This window comes from Alosa pseudoharengus, unplaced genomic scaffold (genome assembly GCF_046254945.1).
Source record: "Alosa pseudoharengus isolate Yale_2024_CS ecotype anadromous, Long Island Sound unplaced genomic scaffold, YU_APseudo_1.1 YU_APseudo_1.1_scf_12, whole genome shotgun sequence".
NCBI classification, from domain to species: domain Eukaryota; kingdom Metazoa; phylum Chordata; class Actinopteri; order Clupeiformes; family Clupeidae; genus Alosa; species Alosa pseudoharengus.
Window position 1 is genome coordinate 35,536,469 of NW_027468587.1, and position 11,786 is coordinate 35,548,254.

General features: G+C 38.6%; 1 long non-coding RNA gene across 1 annotated transcript; it reads left to right on the forward strand.

Moving 5' to 3' along the window:
- Positions 1-3,209: 3,209 nt before the first annotated feature.
- LOC143118505 (uncharacterized) lies at positions 3,210-11,242 on the forward strand. The gene is made up of 4 exons (XR_012986161.1): positions 3,210-3,296; positions 4,126-4,285; positions 9,524-9,668; positions 9,985-11,242. It is a non-coding gene; the product is annotated as an uncharacterized LOC143118505 (long non-coding RNA).
- Positions 11,243-11,786: the final 544 nt, after the last annotated feature.

Genomic DNA, 11,786 nt, shown 5'->3' on the forward strand with positions numbered 1-11,786 from the left:
TAATTATTTTCTGGTCCCGTTTGATTTGTGCCATGAATGTGAATTTTTAATATCATTTTTCATGTTACGAGTTTAACAGTATATTATATGATTCTTCGGCTATCAGTTGTGGAAAAGACATAACGAGAAAGACTAGTCGCCTGTGACGTGAGCTAATCGCTAACATTAGCTGAGATGCTAGTTTTTGTAACGGCAGGAATAAACACACATGGTAACAAAAATATTTGAAACATGTCTAGCTTCACTCAACACATTAACACTAAGATACAGTGTGATTGTAAAGTTGTATGGTTCACTGTGTTCAAAGTCGATCTTAATAACCCTCTATGGGAAACTAGTGATCTGTCGTCTAGCGGAAAGTTGTAGTCCACAAAGTGCTCTCACACAAAGCTGGGTCAAGTTCGGGCTCGGGCTCCGGGAGAGACTAAATTTTAGCTTACACTAGGGTGTGTGTGTGTGTTTAGCATAACCTACGACCAATAGGGCTTATTCACAAACACCGCCGCGGCCATATTGTTGATATGACATTCCAGTTCTATAGGCTATTCTATGTGACAATCGCCTGTAGCTAGGCTTGGGTATCGAATATCGAGTATTGGTTGGAACCGGGACTATCTTTGCGATTTTCCCGGAATCGTTCAAAAGTTTAAATTTCGATTCCTACTTTCGATTCCCAGTCTGCCGACAGGAAGAAGAAACGTCTGAACACCAACGAAGAAGCGCATAGTTAATAGAATTAAAATTCATGGAGAAGGTCAGACTATTTCATTCAGAAAGCAGGGTTCCCGAGGATCCTTAAAAAGTCTTAAATAGGCTACAACTGAATTTTCGAAAGAGAGGTATTAAATGTGCGAATGGGACCGCCAGCGAGTGCAAGAGAGCGAGTGATGTCTCCATCCAGTTTCGTGTATTTAAAACGCAATTGTATACGTGATAGGCTATTAGGCTACGGGAGGAAGTGTAGTGGTTACAGAGTGAAGATGTTTTTCACGGGTTTGGTTAAAGGTGTGAAAACGGTAATAATACAGTAGGCCTATGTACAAAATAATATGCCTGGCGTTTTCGTGGTGTAGCTGAGGCCTGAGAGATAGACAGGGTAGCCTACGTGGAATGAGGGAGCCTACGGTAGAATGAGCGGGAGAAAGAGTTGGTAAGCCAGTTAGCGATAGGTTGGCCATATGTTCGAATTTAGGCCGGACATATGGGTTTTAAAAGCCCTGTCCGGCGTCCGGCGCAGCCTCAAGCCGGACGTTTATTTGTTCTCCTTTTTGGAGTTGCGCTTGGCATCTAAAGTCTTTGCTCGGCGCAGCATCGTTTCACAAACTATGGACGCGAAGACTGCTGGTGAAATTATGTGCAGTGCTTCGCAATCAGGAGGAAATACTGTATACCGGTATGTTAAGTTGATCTGTTTGCATCTTTCCAGCGTGTGTTGCTGGCCTAGCCTAGGGAAGAAAATATCTGTCTAAGTTATAATAGCCTACCTGTAATATCTGCCAGCAGCTTGCTTGCCAGCGTTTCCCAGTAGGCTAGGCCTACTTAGCAAAAGTTGTGAAATATAACCGCATATGTTTTGAATGTCGGCGACTGCTACATAAAAATACGTGCGTTCATAATGTGCGTGCTTGAGATGAAACCAGCAGTTTTCAGCAGGATCATGCGAAGAGGACCTGTCTCTTAATTAATTTAAAACAAGTCAATGGTTTTACAATGTTTCAGTCAAGCTTTGGTTGGTTTAGATACAACTGGTATGCAAAATGTAAAGTAGTGGATTAACTTTAATTTGCTGTGCTGCATATGGACAATAGATGCACATAGTAAATTATATAAAGTAGGCTTATTAAAATATGTAAATAGCTTAGTTAACTTTGAAAAAAATATTTAAGGGAATCCAGTCCAGTGCACATGTCTTTGGCAAGTAGCCCTAGGCTACTACAGACACAGGTGAAGAACAGCCTCAGCAGTAAGCAAAACCAAATATGTACAGTACAGCCAGCTTCAAAAGCAAGCAGTCCAGACCCTAAAATTGGGCATTTATAGCTGTGAAGGTAATTCACACACAATTATTTTCTTTCGCCAAAATATTTTTGGTAACTTCTGTAGACATCCAAAATGGGGTGGGGGTTAAAATTAGTAGGAAAAAAAAACTATTGCATTAAACAGTCTTATATATCTTTTTGCCGTGGTATAGTCTTAATTTTCATTTAGATGTCTTGAAAAGGTCTTAAAAGTCTTTAAATTTGCACTTGGAAAATGTGCAGATACCCTGAGAAAGACCGTTGGTTAGCTAGCTCATTTAAAATATCCTAAACTTTTTTTGACCCTGCCTTTAAAAAAAATCGGAATCGAGAATCGTTAGGAACCGGAATCGAAATAAGAAATCGGAATTGGAATCGGAATCGTTCAAATTGAAACGATACCCAACCCTACCTGTAGCGCGTAAATTTGAGCTGAGCAGAGCACAGTAGCCTAACGGCTTCATCTCGTCAATATAAGTAAATAAACTTATGGACCCATATCTAATAGCATTAAGTAAAGATCCGTCATTATTGTCAACTGTAAATTACCTCAATATTTATTTATAGCCTAACTGTCTTGTTCATACATCGGCACACGTCGCAGCCCAGTCAGCAAAAGAATGTCTGCAAGACGTCTTGGAGATGTGTTCTAAAGGTCTGCTGGACAGCTGTAAGACGTATTCTAGAGAGCGTTTGCTCATCTGGCAGACGTATCTGAGACGTCTTGTTAAGATCTTCAAACAGCGTTTAGCAGCCGTATTCCAGATGCTCATGAATACGTCATAATAGGACATCCATCTTCCTAACGTCTTACAAAGATCGATCTTATAACGGTATTAAATATGCAGTTTTTACGTCTTGCAGACATCATTTTTATTCCTTTACCCGCTGTATATAAGATGTTATACTAATTTCGTCTTGCATAATCTTTGGCGACATTCAGCCGCCTTATTTAGCCTAGCCTAATTATCTTTAAGGCTACTATAAAGAAATACGACAAATGGGAGCTATTTAACATATTAAATATTTATTAAATATTAGAGGGATTTGCGCCCAGGCGCCAATCTCAAAAAACCCTGCAGGTGCTTCTCTGCCTCCGCATCCGTTGATTGGAGCATCGGATTTCTCACAGCTGCGCCTGGACAAGAGAGAGAAACAGAATCGGTGTGAGAACAAACAATTTCGTCATTTCCACAACTGGACAAAGTTAGTTAAGGAGCAACCTTTTACAATCTATGGGAGCAACACAGCAACAGTGTCTGGTGGACGAGAGCTTGGGTAAGTTAAGTTAAAATAGGCTACTCTTATTTTAGGGTAAGTGTAAGCTAGTGTTACTTGCCTTTGGATCAAATTGTGTGATGAGTGTAAATGTACAGGCCTCATTTATGTATTTAATAATTATTTGAAAGACAGCTGCCGTTTAGGCTACAATCGCCCACGTGGCCGTGTACTTGCCTGCATGTGCACTTTACTGTATGTTTAACTCAGCGATTTACTGTAAACTGATTATTTTGTGTGTTAGACCAACTGCAATGCTTGATTAATTGATATTCCCACTTGTTTCTTGATACTTGCTTATTGTTTTGTAAATTGGTTTGGCGTGTTTCCTAAATAACATAATCTTAAATTAGCATAGCCTACATTTCGCAACTAGGCCTACCTAGCACAATGTGAATTGTCATAATTTTTTTTCGTTTACATGTTCAAATATTGGTTCTTGTTCTACTATTTGAGCTCTCCACATAAGATGGGCTTGAATATTTTAATATATATTTTCATAAGAGTGAAATGGTATGTGGGCTAGCTATAGGCATTGGAAATCTGTGTGAAAGTAGCTCAGTGTATGGGCAGTGAGTGTACAAAGTGCCAATTGTTGTAGCTACCCTAGATAAATAAATATAGTCAAAAGATGCATTCAGACACACAGGAACACCGTTCTGTGGACTCTGAGGACTTAACACACTTTAGTTGCCTAATATTATATGAACATAAAGTATTGAAATAGACAGAATAATTTCGAATATCTAATGTAATGTCTCCTTTAATTATCAAGTGTAATTTCTTAATTATTCAAGTCTACTCAGTCTTACCATCTTTTTGTTGTCAGGGTTTTGGAGGTTGTCCTCAAGCCTGTCAAGGTCCTCCATCGTCTGAAGGGGAAGTGAAAAGGAGTCTCTCTCCACCATGTTTGTGAGATGGCGTATTTGGAGGTCCATCTCTCAGGACCGCTTGTAGAAGCACCCTTTCAAAGGCTGCATGAACAAGATGTGAGTATTAAAACACAGATTCATGGTTAAGAACAACAGTACATTCTAGTTAATAATATTGTAAATATATTGTTAATAATAAATATTATAGATGACTTAAAGTTTGTGATTGTCAAGCAATCAAATTGCACTGCTCCCAGACTGAATGACGAATGGCAATAACAGCAAACACTTACGTGTACATGGCATGTTCATGCTACGCCGCCACCCCTGCTGTGTATTTTCACATGCTGAAAGAACACAACAAAAGGGCCAGTTTACATATTTTTAGAATGTGTATTGGGTGGTCTGATCTCAAATGGTCGGCCGAGACACATTGGCACAATCGCATGTATCCAAGGCAGAGACATTGCTGACCATTTGTTTTTATGTTCTAGTTTTTGAGTCGTTTTACTGGTGCAGGCTTACCATTGTTAGTTGACGGCTGTTCCCATTCGCCAGGCTGAGGAAACTCTTAAAAAATGTAATGCAGAAAAAACGTTAACATCAATTTTGCTGTGCTGATCTACTAAGTTATCGTAGATCGATCGTAGGTATCGAAAATTACCTATTTTTTTAATAATATTTCAATAATGTACTGCTCAAAAAAAGGAGGGTTGCCGGTTCGAACTCCGACCAGTAGGCACGGCTGAAGTGGCCTTGAGCAAGGCACCTAACCCCTCACTGCTCCCCGAGCGCCGCTGTTGCTGCAGGCAGCTCACTGCGCCGGGATTAGTGTGTGCTTCACCTCACTGAGTGTGTTTCACTAATTCACGGATTGGGACCAAATTTCCCTCACGGGATCAAAAGAGTATATATACTTACTATACAGGCTGGTTGCCTGGATTCTCCTCTGGAGTGGAGGTCTTGATATGTTGCTGTGAAGAGCAAAAGGGAGGTAAATGTCTTTTTACAATATGACAACTCTAACTACCACCACTACCATTAATCTTTGTAACCCCCTCACTTAGCATAATTGATATACTTTAACAATGCAGTGTTTCTATTCCAGTTCCTATGTGGTTTGTTTCTCTTATGACTTACGCATGCTTTGATGTGGAAGTGACAAGTTGGGACGGTCAGGGGGTGTGACATCTAATGCTGTTACACAGAAAATTAGTTAAAAAAAAGTTAAACATTTGTTTTCTTTTAGTCAGAAGACGGATATTTACATTTATCACCCGGAGAGAAGAAATACTCTTTTTGAAGTAGATCTGATAAAAAAAAAAGTTTAATCACCGTTCCATATCAATGCTTATGAATGGTAACCATAACATTCATAGTAGGACAACAGTTAAGCCTGTAAGCAGGCTTTCACAACAATGGAATCAACTGTAAACAAGCTAACTGTCCGTGCTATCACTGTTAGGGCTAAAGAAAGTTGTACAACAAACTTTTTTTTAAATGGAACCGCTTGTTTCCTTTCTGTAGAACAGGACACCTCGGCGGTCGTTATCCCTTACATGTTTCGTGAGAACTACACAAAAAACTTGATTCAGTTACATATGAACTCACCTTGGGTATTGGTCTGCCACTCCTCCTGTGTGTTATGACCGTATGTGGCTGGTGGATTAGTTATGGAAGGAAAGACATACAATATCAATATAAGTCACAAATTTTAAATTGCAGAGATATTAACGGAGATACCGAGCGGGAATGTCCTAAGATGCCTGTTGTCCTATCAGAAATTATTGAGTAATATGAGGAAAGCTAACTGTTGTATAATTTATTGTCTACAATACAGTGTTTCCATCTTATGACTTACGCATGCTTCGATTTGGGAAGTGGCCGGTTGGGATGTTCTGGGGGTCTTGCATCCAGTGCTGTAATACAGAAAAGTGAGATTTTCTTTTAGTCAGAAGATGGCAGTTACATTGACAGTGATGCCGGGAGGGAATGTCCTAGGATATTCCCACTCATGTGATGCCTGTCGTCCTATCAGAAATTATTACTATATATATATATATATGATGGCTGTCTAGTGGCCAGATTTTTTCCCTTCATCCAGAACACAATAAGTTTCCGAGTTACACCCAAAGAGTACATGTATTCAATGCATGTATTCGATTGGAAACTGTGTTACCATCAGGACAGTGCCAGTAAGGGATGTTTGACAAGACTCTCCTTCTTTTACTCCAATAAGATGCCATTTTTGTGTGTATTGGCCACTATTGAAAAAGAAATTAGGCTGATACCTTTGCTGTGAGCTTGAAATGGTCTTCAGTGTCCCATATACATGCAAATGGAAGGGAAAAAAACAAACACAAAATTAGTTTCAATGGCATAGTGTGGCAACGATTGACAATTACATTTAATTTGACACAGTGAAATTAGGATGAATTTAAGTGTTAACATTAAATAACGTGTTGTGTAATATATTAAAATGGTATTGCCCTAGTCCCTCCACGTCGAAAAAAGCCTATGCATTCTTATAAGGCCTATGCCAACAAAGTAATCAATGAACTGCGCTCAGGTTGGTTAAAAGCTAGAGGCTGCCTGTAATTCACTTCCGGTTTAATGCCTTTAACTCTTTCCCGACAGCCCATAGAGAAATCAGTACGTACGTACTGATGACGGAAATTAATAAAAGTATCATTTTTCTTCACTGAAACCCCGTGAAAACGTCTTTGTATGTCAATGAGTGTCTAAGCCAATCAAATAAATAGGTTTTCCTTGGATATGTGTTGTATTTTTGCTATTGGTTAGATTTTATATTTTGTGATTGGTTGTCAAGCGCCAATCGCGATATTTCAACATGGCGAGTAATGACAATCGACCGAGGTTCAGTGGTAGTAATGACATACTGTTCAGCTGTTTTTAAAAGTACATATGCCCATGTTGTCTAGTGATATGAAACTGTGTGGTGTGAGAGGGTAGGGGCCAAATCTGTAGTGTAACTCCGTGTGGGAGGTATCTGAATCTGTTGGGTCATTTTCAGCAACACTGACTCTGTTGGGTCATTTTAACTGTTCATCTGTTTTAACAGTCTAAACTGTTGATGATTATTACACATTGACAAAAAAAAAACATGATTATTAACCAAAATAATATGTATGAGATGAAATTGTAAGTTATTTTTTTTGATACAAATGTGATATTGCAACTAATTGATAATAAAACTATATAATGGTTATTTAGGCTCGTCTGTATACATAATTTCAAAATTAGTTATTTAGAGTTCCTTTCACCCAATTGCTACCAAACTTGGTATTTATTTAGCCAACAGGTAAATGCAACTTTCTGCTATTTCACTTTTTTTATAACATGCTGTGTTGAAGCTGAGGAGCTTCACAAACTCAAAAAATGTGCCCGAAATATGCAAATGGTATGCTAATTTATGCTAATTAGTATATATAAATAATACATAATTGTCATGTCAAACATATATTTGTGTAGCCTAACTATCTGGCTTCAAGAGAAAATGGATGGTTTCTTTGAGATATGCTTAGGTCACCCACAGCAGAATGAAATATCAAAGGAGTCATTTTTGGCCTGTTTTGGCCCTGTCGGGAAAGAGTTAAAACGGAGGGAGGGCGACACAGTGCTCAGTTGCTGCGAGGCGGATTTGCCAGCTGGTGGATGCTGTTGGTGGTCGATGGATTTTCACGTGGCATAGCAAGGTTAGCAGAATTGTTTCCTAAGCGTAATGTAAAAAAATTAGTTGCAGTATTGGGTACAATATTATGTAGAATGGACCGACATGTCCACCCGTCGATTTCCCGTAGTAAATCGACCCTTTTAATGACTTAAATTTATTTTCGTATAGATGAGTTTAAGCACAACATTTACGTTATTCATGACATTTATCTACATGTCGTGTTATTGGATAACGTTAACGACAGGTGAAGTTGTTGACATTATCAATGGAGATCAAAGGCGCTCGCGTTCTAAAGGTTAACGTCACTGTTGCCGTTGGCTAATAACGTTAGCATGCTAGCGTTAACGTTAGCACACTAAAGTGACTAACTTTGTAGTCACTATCATTACACTTACCTTTTCAACAGCTCAAGGAGGGAAAAATTGGCTTAAACTATCTAACGCTATCTAATATTATCTGAATTAATCTAAAACGCTAACTATATATATCTCTATATACAACAAAGATTGTCTCTTGTCGTTATCACCACCAACGTCTGCGCAGATTTTTTTGGTAGTTGGGGCTGGTTGGCAAGCACGCGACTTTTAGATGTGCAGTATTCTGTTAAAAAATCTGATAAGTGAAGTGCTCGCATGGCACTGAACTCTTCAATTTATTCCCCCATCATTTCGCTGAATTGTAACGGGCTACACCTCTGCCTTTGCTAACTTAGTGGGTTAGGTTGACCTAGCACCTAAGCAATGGAAGGCAATACCATCAAATGCATTACAACCATTTGTTCAGTAAATATCTATCTTCGTCCAGAGGTGAGGAAAATGACTTGCCTTTTTCATGCATCTCCTTTGTCCATCTCCTGTGTTCGGGGAATGTCATTTGAAATCACTCTTCAGGTCGTGATGTGATTAGAAAATGCATAAATTAACCTTCATAGTTATTTTCAATTGACTCGTTCAGTTCATATTTTTTAAATGAAGAAAGACAGTGAGTGCTTCTGGTTTCTCTCTTCAAATAAACTAGGGCTACAGCTCTGAGTCTTTTTGGAATCTATTATTCTAGTGATTATTTCATCGAGTAACAAAATATTTAATGTATTTAATTGGTAAAATATATTTTGCTTTAGGTGCAAATTGATTAATATGCACAATAAATGTTAAGCTGTAAACTAGCCCTAGTCACTTAAAAGTAACTTCATTTATTTTATGTAGATTTGTGCATCTGCAGCATCTACCTTTCCTACCAAATAACCTAATTTACAAAAAACTGCTGTTTTCACAGTGCAGTTATTCTACAATACAGTGCAGTACTTAAGTATTTTCATGTATAAAATACAGAATTTAATTATTTTGAGTTACTCGAGTAATCAATTCATCCCTAACTTAAACCTTTAACAAGTCCTTTAATAATCAGCTTTCCATCACTACCATCTCCAGTTGTTGTGGATATTGTGTTACCTATTTTAATCACGACTAAAACAATAATCATGTGTTACCAAGCTGGACCTAAATTGATTCCGAGTCTGAACTAACTGAGCTAGATGAAGTTATTATGTTAGGAATGTGTTAAGTTCAATTCACGGTTAATAGAAAATGAAATTGGTTCATGCATAACACTGCTTTTGAAATTGTATCCTTAAAATTATTGTCTTTTATGATTCCTTTTAGGAGTATTTGTGATGCACACCACACTACTCTGTTAAGTGCTCTGTTAAGTGCTCCTGACCTTCAGGAGGAACAAGGATCAACTGGAGGTCAACCTGGGAAGAGGATACTTGAAGCTGTTGCTGCCACTGAATAGCGCAACCCTGTTGTAAGAATTTTGCTTTCATACTCATCTTTCATATACCTTGTTCACTTTCAGCAGCTTAAACACGTTTTAGATTAAAACTTCTTATTCCACTGCTTGGCTGGATTTCCCATTGTCCTACGTAATTCAGAATGACCATTAAAATTGTTATTTGAACACGTATGAGGTAGATCCAATTTTTTATTTTTTGAACCAAGCACACTTGTATATTAATCACTGGGGGGGGGGGGGTATACCATGTGTCATTTTTTTTTTTTAGTGGTTAGGATGGCCAAATGTATATTTACTTTACATTATTTTTTATTTATGCTCCATACAGAAAGGACTCGAGCTAGAAGTCAAGTGTGCCGATCTTGGCAGACCTGTGCCACTGTGAGGTGTTGAGTGTGTCTTGGGAGAGCTGACATCTCTTCACAGCAAGAACATTGATTGGTGCAGAGCTGAAGCATCACACATAAAGGAGCACACAATCACCTTTAGAGGTTTACCTCTGGTCACTCCATAGACTTCTGAAAATAACATGGGGACACTGGTCCTGGTGTTAAGATGTTATGTAAACTCCCATGATTTCATTTCGTCTTTGGAAAATGTAATCGCCGACTGCAATTGCTTGAAAATCGTATGGTGTAAGCTCACCATAAGGCTTTTAAGGATAAATCATGAAAAAATATTTTCGAAAGTGCTCTGTAGAAGGGCCCCAAGATGCATACTTGGAATACAAATTTTCTGTTATGCCCATCAGACAATGAATCTTAAATGTGGTAGTGCTCTATCCACCCTTTCATGTAGGTACCTAGATGGTGTAGTGCCAGTCCTCTATTTGTGTTCTCTACATGAGTGGCAATCCTCAGAAACATTATATGTGAGTTTGTGTTGCCTGGACAAACCTGAAAAGTGCCTTAACCAGCCCTAAAAAGAGCTGTGTGTGGTAATCATCCAGGCTTAGAAAACACTGGCTAGAGCAGTGATCCTCACAATTTTTTTCACGAGCCACTTTGGCAGTGCAAAATCAAAAGGAGAGACACTTTTACGACAACATACTAAGTCACCTTTGCAAATGTGCATTTCTACATATAAATTGGACATCCCACAAAAAAGAAATAAAACAGCCAATACATTTTCATTTAAGACCAGATTTACTTTAATACTGGGATGAGCGGAAGCTGGCATGCATGTCCTTGACTTTCTTCATGCTGTATTTTTAGTATTAGTAGTAGCATGTTTGACAATGCCCTCTTTAGGAGGCACCATTAAGGCTTAATAACTTCCTTTCACCTTCATTACTGTATTTGGGTGAAGGGGGAAGTATAATTTAGATGTTTGTGTTTTTGTAGTGCAGTATTCTATGTTTATGAATCACATTTCAAAAAATGTATTGACTGTTACCACATACAGTGGGTCCCATTTAGAAGTGGCCACTTCATTCGTGCTTTCCGTGAGTCATGCACCTGCGTGAAATTATTACAACTTATCGCCACAAGGTGGCAGTTTAAGTCTGCTGTAGCATTTGTAAACAGGGCAGCGGATTGCATTCAAAGGCGTTGCAGTCGCAGTAAGATACTGTAAGCAGAACGAAACTTAAGATCGATCACCTTGTTGAAGTCATACAGTAGACTAGGCTAAATCAGAGCCTACTTTTGTTTTTATCAAGCTGGGGCCAGAGGTGATTGCCTTTGGCGAACAGTTTAGGCAGGTTTAGGCCTACTCAAAATGAGTAAAACCAAATTTGCTGAAATCTTGCCAAAGCTACCATGCGAGCCACCAATTATTGCTTGACGACCAACTGTACTGTAGATTGATTTACTGATTGTGTTTGTTAGATACATTGATCATGTATGTACATCTCCCCCCCCCCTCCCCCATTTACTACTGCTATGAGAATGTTCACATGGCCATGCTGATCAAAATCATTGTCATTTTACAAACTCCCCAGATTAATGTTGAGCTTGCTTAAATGGTCTGTTTATTTGTCTATTATTTTGTTTTCATAAATGAATATATTTATATATATAAAACATATTGCTAGTTTTGGAATTACAGCATGTCTCAGTGGGGCAGCCATGGCCTACTGGTTAGCACTTCGGACCTGTAACCGGAGGGTTGTTTGAGCAAGGCACCTAA